Source organism: Diabrotica virgifera, chromosome 8 (assembly GCF_917563875.1).
Source record: "Diabrotica virgifera virgifera chromosome 8, PGI_DIABVI_V3a".
Classification (NCBI taxonomy): Eukaryota; Metazoa; Arthropoda; class Insecta; order Coleoptera; family Chrysomelidae; genus Diabrotica; species Diabrotica virgifera.
In genome coordinates, this window is record NC_065450.1 from 77998189 (window position 1) to 78014571 (window position 16383).

The window sequence follows — 16383 nt, forward strand, 5'->3', positions numbered from 1 at the left end:
AATCAGAACCCAATGTAAACTTTAATTTCAAACGTAGCAGTACAAACTGTAGTAATAGGCCATGACTGTTAATATGCCTTTTGGATCGTACGAATGCAAAAAGTTTGCAGATAAATTTGAGTTTAAATTTCAAACTAGTAGCCCCCATTACCCTCGATCGAATGGTTTAGCTGAGAGGTTTGTACAGATATCTAAAAATATTATTAAAAAATCAGATGACATGTGGGTTGCTCTAATGAACTATCGTAATACTCCTGTTACTGATCTCAAGAGGTCACCAGCTGAACTTTTATTTGGCAGAAAACTTAAAACTAAATTACCATTTGTTGAAAAGCAAAATGATAAAATATCAAAGAAGTTAGGTCAAAATTAGAAGAAAGAAATAATACTTATAAGGAATATAATGATAGGCAGACAAGAAATAGGCCCGAATATAAGCTAGGTGAAAATGTGGTATACAAGGACAATAATCAATGGAGTCCGGCTGTTATTGTCAATAAACCAAGCGCGGCTCCTCCTTAGGGTCAATTGGTCAATGACCCCCCTAAAATAATCTCATAAAAATACCAATTTTATTAAAAATATCTTTTATCTAAAACTTCACTCTGAAATATAAAATTCTCTCTCAGCAGTCTGCATTGGCAAAACAAATATAATAGATATAATAACGTCGCGCCTCGCGCTATACACAAGCCCGTGGCTGGGCCGTATTTTAAATTGTCTATATACAGTTCTTATGGCTTATGGACAAATGCATGTAAAATAGAAAAGAGACGGCAGATAGCAATTTCGTGGGCGAGAGTGGGAGTGACCTTTCCGTCGTATACCTCTAGTAGAGTCGACGGCCTCACGTTTAGTTAGTTACCGTCTGCTGACCGCACTTCACGGCAGGTCTATATCGATCGCGGCGTATTTGCGTAATTTATTTTGTTTTGTTGGATTTTTTTGTGATTGTAACAAAAACAAGATGAGTGTTGTTGACGAAATAATTGCCTTAAAATCTGCTGGAACACTAAATTATGAACGGCGGCTTGAGAAAAAAGAAAGTGGTCGACCAAAACCAAACATGAATTTAAAACAAACAACAAAGGATAGGGGTAAGGACATTCAAAGATATTTTAAAGAATCAATGTACAATTTGTGTGATTGGATTTGTGGCTGCAGTGTGAGAAATGCATTTTTTTGCTATCCGTGTTTACTGTTTTCGAATGACGCTGTATGGGCGAAAAATGGAGTAACTGACATTAAGCATTTAAAAGTGAAAATTACAAAACATGCCTCTTCAACTACTCATATAAATTCATCAATGAGTTACGCAAGTTTAGGACGTGTTAACATAAGACAGCAACTTGATAGTGTATATCGTAAATCTGTGCATGACTTTAATGAATTGGTATCTAAAAATAGGTATATTTTAAACAAACTAATCGACTGTGTAAAATTTTGTGGAGTTTTCGAAATTGCATTGCGCGGTCATGACGAAAGTGACAGCTCCAATAATCGTGGAACTTTCTGGGCCTTATCGATTTTGTTTCTGAACTGGATTTAATGTTTAAAGAACACATTGAAAAAAGTACAGTATTTAAAGGAACATCGAAAACAATTCAGAACGATATTTTAGAATCAATGTTAGCCATTGTGCATACTCATATCATGAAGGAGATTGGCCAGACAAATTTTGTGGCCATTCAAGTAGATGAGACCACAGACAGCTCCAATAAAACGCAGATGATTATCATATTGCGATATGTATTAACTGGTATTGTACATGAAAGATTTTGGAAATTTGTTAACCCCCTAGGTACTACAGCACAACATTTAACTAATGTAATATTGGAAGAACTTCAATTATTAAAAATTAATGAAGCACCTGAAAAATTGATTGCCCAAAGTTACGATGGTGCATCAGTCATGAGCGGTAAACTGGGAGGAGTACAAACAAAAATTAAAGAAATATACCCAAATGCACACTTCATTCACTGCTATGCCCATCAATTTAATCTTATCCTCCAAAAAGCGGCGAGTCAACACAAACCGATAAAAATATTTTTTGCAAATTTACACGGATTTTCGTCCTTTTTCGGCCGATCTCCAAAACGTACGATGGTTCTGGATAGAGTGGTTAAAGTAAGGCTACCTAAAGCTGCGCCTACTCGATGGGCTTTCAATACAAAATGTGTTGAAATTGTATACACTTATAAAGATGATTTAAAATCTTGCTTAGAGGAAATTATTGATGAGGAGCAAGATGGTAACAATATAAATCAAGCAACTGGTTTAAAAAGACATTTGGAAGATGAGCATTTTTTATTTTGGTTAAATTTTTTCCATAAAATAATGCCCCATGTTGATATATTGTTTAAACAATTGCAAATGCGAGACATTGATGTTATATCTGTCAAAAATTGTATCCTGTCTTTTAACAACAATATCCAAATAATTAGAAATACTATTTTGGAATCAGAAGTACCAAGCACATCAACAGCAAAAAAAAGAAAAACTACTGCAGAGGATCCAAAGCGACGAACTGCACTTGAAATTTGTGATATTATTATATCTGAAATAAATCACAGGTTTAGTTTCAATGATCATCTCATGATTTCACAGTTATTCTACATAGAGAAATTTGAAGCATACACTACCAACTTTCCGCAAAATATTTTAAAAATGGTGACGGCTAATTATCCCACAGTGAATATTTCCAAACTAAAATCGGAACTTGAAGTCTTATATTGTCGTGAGGATTTTCGCAATAGTGCTGGTGCAGTAGCCATACTTCAGCTTTTTATTAACATGAATTTGTCTGAAACATTTTCTGAAGCAGTGAAGTTATTAAATATTTTGTGCACACTCCCTATGACAACCGTGGAAAGTGAGAGATGTTTTTCTACTTTAAAAAGAGTAAAAACATTCCTGCGTAATACGATGGGACAACCTAGACTTAGTGCCTTGTCTATGCTGAGCATCGAGAAAACGCTTGTCAAGAGCATTCCAAATTTCAATGAGAAGGTCATAGACTATTTTGCAGAACTAAAGGATAGAAGAATTGACTTAAAATATAAAAATATTTAAAGTAAGTTTCGTTTTAATAAATTTACAATTTATTATACTATAAATATTCCTATCTATATATCAGTCAATAACCTGTTCATACCATTTTTCCTATATTTTTTAAAAGATTTACTCTAAAAAAAGACAAATTTAATTTTCGGAAAACTAGGGTAAATAGTATTGAGTTTTATCTAAGTCTGTATTTTTTATCTAAAATATAAATGCTAAAAGATCTTTTAAATACTTTAAAAAATCAACAGTTTGAAGTTTTCAAACCAAAATGACCCCCCTGAAGATTGACCCACGAGCCGCCGCTGCAATAAACATGAGGTTTCAAGGTCTTATTTAATTGATAATGGTAAAAACATCTTAAGAAGAAACAGCTATCACTTGCTTAAGTCAAAAATTGATCATGATATTAGGCAAACTCAGAATTTAAGTGATGACAATGATGACACACCTAGTTGTAGTAAAGCTCAGAGTTCTAGCAGTTCAGTAGAGTGTGATACTGACATGAGCTTGAGACCATCACATACTATCATACAGCCTGTTAAGTATTCTGATTATATTTTATATTAGTATAGTTTACTCTGATTGTATTTTTTATTAGCATAGTTTTGTTTGATTAAAGTTCACTGTTTTGTAAAAAAAGGGAAAATGGGGGAGATGTAGTAATAGGCCCTGATACAGAAGAAGAGGCGTGACTTGACACAATGAAGTTAGATATAGGTTAGAATATAAACATCTAACGTGGAGATTGTAAATCTTATACTTATATTAAATATAATGTTTAATAAATACCTGAGTATTATTATTACACAAACTGCTTACCAAAATAATTACTAACAGACTATCAAATAAATTCTATAGTTACCAGCCTGTTGAACAAGCGGGATTCCGCAAAAGTTATAGTACCATAGAACACCCACAGACAATAAGGACACTTAAATAAATTCAAGGACACTCTAGATAAAAAAAAAAAGAATGTGTGTACTTTGTACGCACCTAAGAAGATATACTTCTATTATATGATTTCTTAAAAATAAATATGTATACTTTAAACAGTTTGTTTTAATTTTTTTCTAAACACTAAACTAATTTTGTGCTTACCGCTTTCAAAAAAATAAAAAAAGTATAGGATTACACTGGATTCGAACTCACGACCTCTCGATCTCTGGCCGAATTAGTCGAGGCATTGAAGCACAAAAAAAGGCCTTACTGTCGATTTTTGGCGCAGTAAGACGGATTTTAATGCAGTTTGGTGCGTTGGATTCGTGAAAATGTCAGGAAATTTTGTGAACTATTGTAATGAATAAGAAATCTGAAATTGCATTTGTGCATAAGAAAAATTAATTTCAAAAGTACATTTTGAAATAGGCAATTATTATAAATTTGCAACTCGGTAAATAGTTGGGCAACATCCCGATTAATTATTTTAATTATTTTTAATCATTTTTAAGTCCATATACTAATAGTCTAAGATGTCAATAACCATTAATAATAAACAAAAAAACTTTCCTTATGGGAATCGAACCAAGTACTAACAGGTCCGTAACTAGATACACATACCGCTAGCCCACGCAGACACTTGCTAGACAAGGGCGATATTAGGTATAAACAAAAACAAATAGGTAAGTAAAAATTGTAAAGAAAATTACTACATACTTAAATGTATTATAAAATTAATATATTCCTAAATTTTAGAAGAAACATTCGTAAATAGGTATTAGTAATATCGTAATATCTATTAATGTTAATAAATGAAATATAAATATTTTGACGTTTCACAATTTGACAATTCACTTTTAACTGCAGTGCCTTAAAATTTTTAAAGCACCGGTGCTTTAAAGTAGCATTTTTAACGCTCCTATGGAGTGCTATAACTTGAATTTTTAACACGTTTGTAGAAAAATATATTTAAAAACACTAATATATTCTTTCCACACCTTTTCTGGACTGATAAATACATAAATTAAAACATTTAGTAACGAAATCCACACTGCCTGTGTGCGCATGCGCGCAGATTAATAAAATTTCACCCTCAATGAAATCGCGCCTAAAGAAGTATAACTTCAAAAACTCCTCAAATACATATAAGACAATGCAACTATGAAAATAAATGTATCAGAAGGTCTAGCAACAAGCAAAATAGGAACGGAGAAAGGAGTTAGACAGGGAGACACTATCTCTGGGCCTACAGTAAACAAGGAAGGTAAGAGAACCAGTGCTACGCTTCAACCGTCTATCATTACCCCTAGTTTTATCTAAGGTACACATTTTATTCTGGTGATAGGATTAGATCCCTGGTCTTCTGTGTAGAGAACAGACACTCTACCGCTTGAACTATCCGGTCCCCTTCATCATCATAACCATACATCTCCAAGTGGAGCAAAGGGCACCTTGCTGTGTTTCAAGTAGCATGAGGTATGATGGTGAGATTGCTAGTCCCACGCATCATCCGGTCCCCTTATTAGGGGTTAAATGATTATTAATTTTGATTTAATTGGGATAGTAAATAACATCAATGTTATATTAGCTGATTTTTTATACCTATTTTAAGTTATGGAATTAAATGTTTTCTATCCCTTAAAAATTTAAAATCATCTAGTTTTTCTCCATATTAAGAAGAATAAACACACAATATATCTAATACAGTAGGAAAAATGAAAGAATACCCATGAACGAACATATAAAACAGGCTGTATTTTCCTGTCACCGTGTCACACAAAAAATTGGCCAGCGCAAGTAGTACATGTAATAATTATTATTACATGTACTTGCGCTGGGCAATTTTCTTTGTAACACGGTGACAGGAAAATACAGCGTGTTTTATATATTCGTTCATGGGTATTCTTTCATTTTTCCGACTGTATATCGGAATGAGATGGCTGGAAAAACTATTTCGATGGTCTCCCAACAGAGCAAAAAAACAAACTCAGGCCATTCTATAGCGGATGTGGAGAACAGAAAATCAGTACCAGAATAATGAATTAACATATGTACTCACCCACAATACACGAAATAATAGATACATTAAATCACTGAAGAATAATAAAGCCATAGAGGCGCCCATACCCATGGGAAGGGGGGCTGTGGCCACCCTTTTCGGGTGCTTTAAACTATATTATTATTGTCATTCAATGTATACAAAATGTAATGTGCAACATCTTCACGTCCGCCCCCCCCCTAAAAATTTTTATATGGGCGGCCATGAATAAAGCTTCAGGTATTGATAACATACCAGCTCAAATTCTCAAACTTAGAGAACATACACTCATTTCTAGTGTTGGAAAATTCTCGAGAATGAAAAATCGGAGAATATTCTCGATATGGAGAATTTTCTGAGAATGAACCCCATGACGCACTTAAGAATATTGTTGAAGATGAAAAATATGGTTTTAAAAATCATGATCTTATATACAAAATTATCAGACGAAACAACAGTGTTCTTTGTATATAAAAATACCAGAACAGCAGAAAATACAAAATTTCTTTGATAAAAAAATGAAATTTTCTTCTTAACAGCAAGTAATCGATGTGGTATGATAAAAGATGAGACCTCAGATTCAGAATGTATTTCTATCATTAGCTCATCCTAGTCATCTACAATCTGCATTTCAATGTACTGATCAGTTGTGGGATTTTGTTTTTTACGAGTGGCCAGCTCAGTCATGGATTGGTCTACGTCTAAAAAATTTAAATTGTGAGCAATAAAAGTTACCTTACGAGCCCGTTCAGCAGTGAGCCAGTTTCTTGTGAAAAAAACCATAAATACTGAAACTTCTTTCAGTCGCTGCACTGGATGAAGGCATGCTTAATATATCAACTACTATTTTAGTTAATTTTGTTCCGAAACATGTACCTTTTCACCATATGATTAAGTCTAGTTTTTCAATTGATTTTACAACGTATGGTTTTCCATATTTCAGCCGACTCATCACCATATTTTAAAGTTGCTAAATTATCTACAAACTCAGTTTCCTCAACTTGTTCTTCTCTGCTTAAATGACACCATTTTAAATACTTGCACGTTAATATTGCACCAAAACAATAAATATTGACACTGTAAACACCCTTGCTAGTGGTTCATGGGATTGGCAAAAACAATCATACCTACATATTTTTTCAATTATAATAATTTGACCCGTATCTAGTTTTTATTTTTGTTTCGGTTTTTAAAAATATAGAAAATTTTTGCCGAGAATATTCTCGAGAGAATTTTCTGGCCGAGAATATTCTCGTTCTCGAGAATATTCTCTTCTAACAGCACTACTGATTTCATAAACTAATAACAGATGTGTGGAACACAGAAAAAATTCCAGGAGACTAAAAAAACAAATATAATGTCCAATCCACAAGAAGAGAGACAACCTCAGCTGCTTAAAACTACAGAGGCATAAATATGAAAACAAGTTATAGAGTCTGGATCCCGCGTTTATTAAGGGCGTTTATTTGTTCAGCACACGTTTAGCTCATGTCATTGTGTAGAGCACATGTGAAGTTTTTATTTCAATTCTTTTTTTACTTTTTTTCTTGAGTTATTTCTGTTAATCATTAAACATTTAAAAGAAAATTTCTAAGAATAATATATGAAGTCATAAATGACAATTTATGGATGAAAATCAACAGATTGAGATTGGCAGTAAAAATGATATATGGACTCACATCTACAGATACCTACTGGGAAAAGGACATAGAAGATTAATCTTAATTGGAAACATTGGAATGATTTTTTCAGAGAGGCGTAAGTTCTTCAAACGCTGTAGAGCTAAAAAGAAGCAGAATTTATACATATTATGTTTACATGAAAATATCAGAAATGAAAACGGAGACCTTCTGACGGACCTCTGCAGCATAAATGAAATACGAATGAACAATACATTTTTCCCTCACAAAGAACAATACAAATAGACTATTGAAAACACTAGAGGACAAAGATCTATGATAGACTATATTCTGTCGAATAGAGAGTTACACTCGTCTCTAATCTTGGATGTAAGAGCACTAACATCAGCAGAAATAGGAAGCGATCATAAATTGGTATTGTGCAAAATCAGAATGAGAACACATATATGTGATAACAAAACAGCAGAATACACCACCAAGATTAAAGTCGAAAGCTTACAGGACGACTCCACAAGATACCTATTCCAAAAAAGACTAACGGAAAAAAGCAGCAACATGTATATCACAGAAAGTGACGGAGTCGAAGAAAGCTGGGCAAAAATTAAGTCTAATATCTTAGCCTCAGCCAAGGAAGTTCTTGGTGAAAGAAACATTAATAAAAATAAACCGCTTCCAAGACGAAGAACTCCATGGTTTTGTACAGAAGTGAAGGAAAAATGTAAAGAAAAGAAAAAAGCTTACCTAAAATACATGTCAACTAAAACACAAGAGGCATACGATAATTATAAGACTATAAAGAAATGAAACACACTCAGTGGTAAGAATAAAAAATGATCACTGGGAACGTTTTTCGAAAGAAACGGAACATGATTTTTATGGTCTCCAAAAGGAAATATGGCGCTTTATAAGAGGTCAAAGAATGGAGGTAAAGGAACTAATAGACAGGGCGCGAGGATATATACCCACTGATATATATCGTGATATATATCATGATATTTATATTATATATATCGTGATAGATACCAGTATTTTATTTCGTACTAATTTTTACATAAGAAGGTACAAAAGCGGCAACGTCGCAACTGCGTTGACTTGCCTTTTAACAGGAATTCAAATCAATCAAGATAAACCAATTCAAATTAAGAACTTGTATTAAAAAAGAGGAATATGGCTCTAGGTTCGCCTCATTTTTTGGCAAACTTACTGGACCATCTCTTTTTGGGAGAAAGACTTACTGCCGAACAAAAAGAATAGCGCTTATGAATATTTAAATTCAATCAACACAGATTTTGTTCCGTTTGTAATGGCCCTAACTTCGAAGTCTAAACCTTTTCCGTCTTTCATGTATGGTATAAATTTCAAAAAAACATCTCCATTATTATGGTGAAAGTCTGTTCCAATCGCTGAATCTGATTGGCCTGAAAAAAACATATTTCTCGAACGAATTAACCAATTACTTACAGCAGTAGCCTCAACGCCAAGCCACAGTATATAGGTTTATACAACAATCAGTATAGTCACTTGCCGTGAAGTACGTTATGAAAAAATGTTCCATTTTTCCCACTGCGCATCGAGACCTTGCAGCCGGACGCAAGCGCATAACAGCGTGTGTTATACTGCTCAACATTATTTTTGATACACTGCTCGAAAATAAATAGGACAAATTAAATTTGAAATAGATTTTTCCAAATAAGGAATACTTTTCTACAATTAACGTTTACGAAGCTCTTGACAATTTATCGATAGTTTCATAAATAATTATTATTGTTGTTCTGAAGACTAAATGTATCAGCTTTAATGGATTCATTGAGATTATGTACCCACTATTTTCAACTAACTAATTTTTTCTATATAAACAAAATTTTGGTCTAACAATGGGCTCTACTTTATCTTCATTGGTCTTCTTCTAATGCCTACTCCACTAATGAAGGTTGGCTATAACCACTGCAAATTAGTTTCTTCCTTATTAGCGAATATATTTATGGATTTCTAAAGAAATATTGTTTTCACTCAATTTTGAAAAAATGTGAAAGCGTTGATTATATACGTCCGTCTGTCCGTAAACACAACTCCTCAGTCATTATACCAGATAGAATGACAAATGAGGTGTCAGATGAAAGCTTATAATCCAAGGATGGTACTAAAGGTGAGATATTTGGCAAAGGACTTCCAGTTTTAAAAATGCAATCGGAAATACGGTTTTAAATTCTCCAGGATAGTACAAGCGATATATTATTCGACGCGCCGTAAATATAACTCTTCCATTATTAATACAGATTGAATGACAATGAAGTGTCGAATGAAAGCTTATAATCTTCTTCTTCTTCCTTCTTGTAGGTAGGCTTTAAAGACTGTTTCTTCTTCAATATTAGCCTCCTAAATTGTTTAAATTATCGCACCATCTTTTTCTTAGTCTGCAAATACTTCTTCATCCATTTGGTGACTTATCTCGTGCTATTCGTACTATCCTATCCTCTGCCATTCTACTAATGTGTTCGTTCCACTCCAGTTTCCGTTTTGTCACCCATCCATTTATGTCTTCTACATTGCATGATCTTCTTATGTTTTCGCATCTCTCTCTATCCAACAGACTTTTCCCTGATATTCGTCTAAGTATTTTCATCTGGGTTGTTTCTAGTAGTCGTCTCGTTTTAGATGTGTCAGGTCTTGTCTCTGCCGTGTATGTCAATATAGTTCTAATTGCTGCTTTATAGATTCTTGCTTTTGTGTCTTGTCTTAGGTTAGGTGTTCGTTCTTCCAGATTGTGTCATTAAGAGATCCCACCGCTTTACTTGCTTTTAAGCTTTGTTGTCGTACTTCCTCAACATCTCCGTAACTGGGTATATCTAAACCTTGCTTCTTGCTTTAATATTTTCCCATCAATTTCGATTTTACCTCGTAGTGGGTATTTAGATGTCATACATGTGTTTTTTCTGCTGATATTATCATATTGTATTTCTTGGCTGTTGTATTGAAGATGTGTATTAATCTTTGGAGTTGTCTTCTGTCTCGGCGATTAATGCGGCGTCGTTTGCATAATCTAATATTTGGAGTTTTTTGTTCCCCATTCTGTATTAGTCCCCATTCAACTGTGTTAGTTTTCCATTTATCTTTGCCTGTATTCGATTATGGAAATATATGTTTTCGGTGGTTCGTATTGATTGGCATGTCTCTTCTATACACTAAGTGTAAGACGTCTTCGACTTGGACGCGATCGAAAGCCTTTGTCAGGTAAAACATAGATATGCTGGTTTATTGTACTCGATGGCCTTTTCTGTGATTTGTCTTAGTACAAAAATAAATAGTACAATACTGGCGTCTACGCTACAAACGCATTTAACATGCTAAGGAAAATGTGGTCTTCACATCAGATGACAATTAAAACCGAAAGACTATTCAACAGCAACGTGAAGACTGTATTACTATATGGAGCAGAAACTTGGAAAGTGTCAAGAAAATGTATTGGACAGATGCAGGTATTCATAAATAAATGCCTAAGGAAGTTTCTTAACATTTACTGGCCAAACCGTATATCAAACCAAGAGCTATGGACAAGAACTAACCAGAAACCTATGTATATCTAAGATAATATGCAAAAGGAAATAGAGTTGGATGGGGCACACACTACACACTAAGGAAACCTGACACAGACATAGCGAGGCAAGCCCTAGAATATATACCACATGGAAAGAGAAGACCAGGTAGACCCGTAGAAATGTGGAAAAGAATTGTTGAAAAAGAAATTAATGCTATAGGGCTTTTCATTGATTGTCATTTGCTTCGAGCTGCTGTCATATGTTGTATAATCTGTGTATAATACTAATATACACGGATTATACGACATATGACAGAAGCTCGAAACAAATGACTGTGAATGAAAAGCCCTATTGGGAAAACCTGGACAGAAATAAAGATCAGTGCAAAGGATAAGACAGAATGGAGGCAGACAGTTGACGCCCTATGCTCCGCATGGAGTGAAGAGGAATAAGTAATTAAGTAAGTACTGGCATCTACGCAGGATCTTCCGGATCTGAATCCTTGTGAGAAATCTAAAAAACGAAGTACTGATGTCTTGTTAAAAGAGCTAATGAGGAAACTAATAAGAGGACTTTTCTATAGAGGAAAAAAATAATAATACATTCGAATTATAAATTATATTTTGAGAATTTCAATTTTACAATACCAATTTTATTTTTACAGATATATTCCCTACAAGCATTTCAAATTCATCCTTAAAATAAAGTTTAATAGGTACATAAAATGAACTCATAAATTTCTGTTTTGAAAGGGTTGTAGATACTCATCTACACCTACTCAGCATCATATTAAGAAATCACAGAATCGTAAATAGACAGTAATGAGCACTCACACTAATAACCGGCAAAATAACGCAAAAGATGGAAAACATATTAACTTGTGAGATAAAAAGAGATGAAACTGGTAGAAGTGGAAATTATCGTTATAAACGAATAAATTAACATAACGTTGGATAAGAGTTTTAACCTGCTAACTCCATTTTTCACTTTGAGTGATATTGGGCTAGTTTCTGGGTCTGTGTATTTTCATACACCACCCCACAAACCCGCCGACACCAATGTAGTTTAGAAATAGCTATCTCTAAACTACAGTGGAACCAGCGGGCTTGTGGGACATGGTATGAAGGTACACAGATGTAGAAACTACCCCAATATCACTCACAGTGAAAAATGGGGTTAACAGGTTAACACTCTTAGCCGATGATAACATTACATAGTTTCCCACCTTTAGATCTCTGTGACAGGAGTATTTTATAAAATTCTCCTGTCACAGTGACAGTTCTCATACTCATCTGATACGTCTAAAGGTGGGAAACTATGTAATGTAATGTTGATTTATATGTTTATATGGATAATTTCTCTCAGTTTCATCTCTTTTTATTTCAGAATGCATCCCATGTTTCCCATCTTTGGCGTTATATCCCATATTTTGCCAGTTATTAGCATGCTCATCACTGCATATTGGACTTTTTACACATAGTATCTTAGAATCCCTTGGAAGTAAATAATAAATCATGTACCTAGTTTTATTTTCATCAATAAATTCATTTGACATACTGGCAAATAATTGTAATTCCTTCAGAGGAGATGTCCCTAGAAAGAATAACATATGTTTTATATTAAAATATATTAAAATCATATTGATTAGCAGAATAAATAGAGTTTTTAGGTTTAATTCTCCTCATTCACATAATTTAATACCAGATAATGTCGCCCTACTTCCATATGCTAATGACCTAGTTTTTTTATATAACAGCCTAAACCCATTTTGGACTCCATTCACATTAACCAATATTATCAGATATTCATGAATAGTGTCACCACAATCTTCTTTAACAACATACTATTCTTTCATAGATCTGGTCGTTATCACAATATAATCCCATATATACCAAAAATCCATGCTCGAGTGAGAAATTGGAAAGATTGGGATAGGAAAGAGTGGAAGCTGATTCTGGAACAGGCCAAGACCCACCATGGGCTGTAGAGCCAATGCTGATAGCTAAAAATGAACTCAAATATTTAGTAGTCTTTTTATCCCGCAATCTTAACTAGAATAAGCATATTGAAAATATAATTGGAAAAGCTATTAAAGGCATGGCTGTGCTGCCTAGTAAGACCCATATAGATTTTTGAAGCATCCTTATGAAACCAGCACGTAAGCAATTATAGATTTAAAAATTAGACTCACTATGGATAGGGTAGTAAGATGATACAATAAATGCAGAGGTAACCGTCTATATTTGTTATCAATGGTTTCTAGGAACATGGTTTTTCAAAACAGATGTCAATGGTTTTTAGAGTTTAGATAAAGACAGTTATGTACCAAATTCATGAAAAAAATGTACACTTTTTCAGAATCATCCAACAATTAATTTGAAACATATATGTACTCATACCTTCAATTATATGTCATAGATTCCCTTAAGGCACTTTGCCACTGGTTGTAACTTCTCAATAGATGTGCCTACAGAATTACAAAATTATCATTTCAGTTTAAGAAAGAACACACCTTCAACTTGAATGTTTAATCTCAAGACATATTTCGTTTGTTTTATTTTGCGTTGTTTTGCAACCCGCTTTTCAGTATTTCTGCAAAGGCCTGCTCCTCAAGATGTAAAGTGCATATTTAAAAGTTAATGTAACAATATTGAGGACTGTTCATAGAAAGTATATCACATTGAACAATTTCTTTTCATTCTGCAAACCTAAAACGACAGCACGTCAAAAATGATGTCAATGATATTAAATAGAATTTACGTTCTTACCGATTTCATCCATGGGCAACAGGAAGAAACTCAAATTTTTATGGTGCCTGGAATTTTGCCACATAAATAAACACACATTGCCTTTGGGTTAAATTCATCATAATCCCAATTCAAAATCACCAAACTTCTTAGAAAACTGGAGAAATACCACAGTAATGCATATTAAATTCGAAGTAAACCAACTTAACAATTGCAAAATATGAGAAAACAATAATAAATAACTCTAAATAAACAACTGTTTATAATATAAGGTTATGTTTGGAATATACATATACCAGATCTACTCACTGTTGCCAAATGTCACCAATTTAGATAGTTACTTGTGATTAATTTTCTGAATACATTCAATCAATAATTAGAAGATATTAATTTTCAAATTTTATACAAGTGTGTACATAAAGGATTTTACCATTTATGAATTTAATTTTCAGTTTTTTGAAAAAAATCGATAATCATAATTATTTTATTATAATTTTGGAATATTCTTTATCGGAATATTTTAAATCTTGCAACAGCAACATTTTCCTCCTAGTCTACTACGCAGTCTGCTAGGAGTTTCTGCAAGCGCAGGAACCGCATAAAAACTAGAGTGAACTAACTGTTTCGTATAAGCAAAAAAACTGTGGCCAAGCATTGAAAGGTGCTTTTCAAGCTTTGGACTTGTGCATTCCAAATTACGAAATAATTTAGGAACCGAAAATGCTGCTAAACTTGTATTCATGTCTAAAAATATTTGAACAGTTCTTCATACCAAAAACGTGACAATTTGCAGTGGATTTGGCCTGAACAAGAAACTGAAAGAAGGGAAAATGAAGAGGCAGAATTAAGTCTTGGTTTTACTGGTTTTGATTGACACTTGTTGAACCATCATCTCAATTAATTTTCTAAATTTTAATTGTGTTTTTTAAATGTTCAGAATTTTAAATTATTTTGGAAAAATAGAAATACCTATACCTATGTTTAAGTTAATGTTTTCAATATTTTTAGTTAATTTAGCTTTTACTTGGATATTCGTATCATTTTGTTTTCTGTTTATGTAACATACTACTATACGTACGTTTATATTTTTTATTTAAGTAAAACTATATATTTTATACTGTTATATTTTTGTATTTTTTATTTAAAGTAAAAATATATCTTTTATATTGTTACATTCTACTTATTGGTCTTATTTTGGTCATTTTAGTTTCTCTATTGAAATGTTTTCCAAAATATCATAAATATCACATTTTGGATATATATCATATATATCTGATATTTAGGTATATAAATATCATGGATATTTTGGGCCCTGCTAATAGAACCAAAACATATACAAAAGGATACATCGATTGACTATCTAAAAAACTCTATGCAGAGGAAGAACAAATGATGCTAGAACCGGAAACACCAGAAATTACCACAAATGAGGATGTTAATATAAGTGCACAGGAAGTACGAAAAACACTCGAAAAGCTGAAGCTAAGGATGGAATACCAAACAAATTACTGAAATATTGTGGAGCAGCAATGACAGAACAATTAACAGAATCATAAAACACAATAAAATAGCGGAAGAATGGAGAACGAGCGAACTAATCCTACTATTCAAAAAAGGAGATAAAAAGCAGCCAGAAAACTACAGAGGTAAAGTTTGTTTAGCAGTAAATGGTTGACTTCAATTAGTGCGGTCGTAAATATTAAATTTATCTGACTTGGCCCATTGTTAAGACCGGTCCGGAGCGATAAGCAAACCAGGTAGACAGAGTTGGTCTTTTGACAATTAACACTGACTAGACGGTACTCCTATAATAAAGCAAAGGATGCACAATATGTAATTATGACGACAAAAACAAAAAAAAAAAAACGGATGTAAAATATATTGCTTTGCCTTATATACCCGAAATTAATGTTTTTAAAATAAATTAAATCTATTTTAATTGCTAAGATTATAGAAAAACGAACATTCAAACATATTTAAATTTTACCTGAAACCGGGCCTTTTATACTATTGAAGTACCAGTACAAGTATTGACCATTGAAGTCAACCATTTACTAATAAACAAACTTTATCAACTTGTTAAATACTACCCTTAAAACTTACAACTAAAATCTTACAAGACGTAATGAATCAGAGGATAAGTTTAGCAGATGAACAACAGGGTTTTCGTACTGGAAGATTGTGTACAAATGCAATATTCGTCATAAAGCAAATTACTGAGAAATCACTAGAGTATGATAGACCAGCATTTCTATGTCTGATTGACTTAAAGAAAGTATTTGACAGAGTAAGACTCGAAGATGTAATCCATCTTCTGTATAATAGAGAAGTCCCTCTAGATATCATAAAAACTATTGAGAACATCTACCAAAACAAAATGGAAGTCAGAATAGATAGATATAGGCAGCGGAATAAGACAGGGA

At 33.1% G+C, this 16383-nt stretch overlaps 1 protein-coding gene and 1 long non-coding RNA gene across 3 annotated transcripts in view; both read right to left on the minus strand.

The window, feature by feature from the left end:
- LOC126890531 (integrator complex subunit 14) overlaps positions 1-16383 on the minus strand; it is a 74811-nt gene that overhangs the window by 25880 nt on the left and 32548 nt on the right. The gene's annotated exons all lie outside the window — the stretch shown is intronic.
- Positions 11817-14236, minus strand: LOC126890532 (uncharacterized). 2 transcript variants are annotated; one of them, XR_007700348.1, is made up of 3 exons: positions 13982-14236; positions 13613-13921; positions 11817-12806 (listed from the first exon to the last, which is right to left on the minus strand). It is a non-coding gene; the product is annotated as an uncharacterized LOC126890532 (long non-coding RNA). The 2 variants fall into 2 exon arrangements; XR_007700349.1 differs by having other exon boundaries at positions 11817-13215.